This window comes from Cibotium barometz, chromosome 13 (genome assembly GCF_041138505.1).
Source record: "Cibotium barometz isolate CiBa-2024 chromosome 13, ASM4113850v1, whole genome shotgun sequence".
NCBI classification, from domain to species: domain Eukaryota; kingdom Viridiplantae; phylum Streptophyta; class Polypodiopsida; order Cyatheales; family Cibotiaceae; genus Cibotium; species Cibotium barometz.
The window spans coordinates 3,550,258-3,552,447 of record NC_141058.1 but is presented as its reverse complement, the minus strand read 5'-3'; the positions used below and the strand labels follow the sequence as shown (position 1 = coordinate 3,552,447).

Below are 2,190 nucleotides of genomic sequence, written 5' to 3'. Positions count from 1 at the left end.
TCTCTCTTACTTTTTTGATTTTTGATTTTTTATGGGTTTTTTATGTTTTTATTATGTATATATGCTATAAGATATGTACATATTGGGATAATACTAATTTTTATAATATTAGGTTTTCCCAATTGGCTCCTTGTGATTAGAATGATGGCTATTTCGAGGAGTAAACTATGTAGATGGGATTTAAGATAGAGAAATGAGTGGGAACTCCTCCCTTCCTAAGCTAGGTTAACCTGTAACTTCACGCAATGAAATGTACGAGCTAGGTTAACCTGTAACTTCACGCAATGAAATGTATGCGTGTTGTAGTTCTTATTTGACCTCTCCAACATAGGATTTTGTTGGGTCTAGGTTTGCATCTTTGAACCTATCACGTTTTCTGCATTCTTTCTTTTGTTTTGGACTTTATAAAGAAGGCATATCCCATTTAGATTTAGCCTTTACTCACAATCACTCTCAATTGTGTTGTGTGAGGTTGAGGTTTCACTTTGAGAGTCCCCTATGCTACATGTCTCATAATCCTCATGTGAAGAGTCTTCACTTGATTCTTTAGCATTCAACATGTGTATAGGTATGAGATTTTTTGGGCAATTCCTCTCCCTCAAGTGTAACATAGGTTGTTCCTCTATTACCCCATGTATCTATCGTGAGGCTAAGTGTACCCAATCAACCTCATCAGACGCATCCATTCCTAGTAGAATATTCATATAGGGAGAGTCCTTCCCTACATCCATGGGCTCCTTGTTGCAGGTGTAACAATATTCATATAGGGAGAGTCCTTTCCTGGTAGAATATTCATATAGGGAGAGTCCTTCCCTACATCCATGGGCTCTTTGCAGGTGTAACAATATTTTAATGGAGCTGAATGGATTGTGTTGTCTAATTGGTTATCAAATATGGCTCGAGTCCTTCCCTACATCCATGGGCTCGCAACAAGTGTAACAATATTTTAATGGAGCTGAATGGATTGTGGTGTTTGATTGGTTATCAAATATGGTTTGAGTCCCTAAAGGATGCACACGAACAGTCACAAGATCAACTCTAATGATTGAATGATGGAATTGCAAGTAGACATGTTTTTTAGACTAGTTACGCACCATTTGAGCTTCTCTTATGAAAGGACATCCTAAGATCATTGCATATGTGGTAGGTTACTTAGAGAAATCGATAATAATAAATGTGTGTCTAATCCTATGTCCAAGCACCTTGATCTTAAGATCTTCAATGTTTCAATGGGTTTTGCAAGAGTACCATTGGCCATTTTGACAACTATGTTTATTGTGTTAAGCTTGGGTCTACCTATCAATTCCCAATAGTTTTGACAGGTAGAGTTGTATTAGACTCATCACCTTCAAAATATTATGCAAGCTTGTTGACCAGTATTCAACAAACTGCCTTTTGTTCCTCTTCTACGATAGGGGTGTTGTCTATCTTAACGTCCTAACCTGTGAATAGGACGTATACATGTCAGCAAATGGTGGTAATCCCACATTAATTTCTCCATTTAGAAAAGCTTTTAGAGCTATGAATGGTGCTGAGTCTCCACACAATTTGGCCATGATAATTGTCCTCACTTTTGAAGACATAAAATCCATCAATTTGGCAATGTTTAATGGGTTGTCCCTCACTTCCCTCCCTTGAGATGGAGCAGGTGAAGATGGAATCTCCAATTCCTCAATGGGATCAGGTACTCCATCATTATACATACGCTTTAAAAGGTTCGGATTTATGCTTGGAGTGGAAAAGCACTCACTTTCCTCATGGATAGCACTTGGGTCATTTAAAGATTTGCAGTGTTTTGGAAATTGTATGTGCGTAGGACTGATTGTGTCTGCAATTTTCACATGCTGAGGCACAAGCTCTAGCTTCCCTTAAGCTTCTTCTACCAAACCTACCAATTCTTTGACCTGAGCAATTTTCTTCTTGGGGTCAAAATATGCTCATGGTTTGATCTTGTGTGGTTTTTGTGTTTGAGTTTGGACTTGTTTGGGTTTTTCAATTTGTCTTTGCACCTTTTTGTTTTCTCTTGGAGTCTCTTTTGGTGTAGGTTTTAGTGTTTCTTAGGTTTTTCCTTTGGTTTTTCTTTCATTTTCCCGTTTGACTCTCCATGGGTTTCTCTGTTTTGGTTTCCATGGTTTTTTTGTATGACAATTACATTTGGCATAATGTTTTCTTTTGTGGCAATAGAGTCTG

The 2,190-nt window shown here is 37.8% G+C and overlaps 1 pseudogene; it reads right to left on the bottom strand.

The window, feature by feature from the left end:
* Window positions 1-546: 546 nt before the first annotated feature.
* On the bottom strand, window positions 547-1,706 carry LOC147632282 (uncharacterized; annotated as a pseudogene).
* Between the last annotated feature and the right edge of the window lie 484 nt (window positions 1,707-2,190).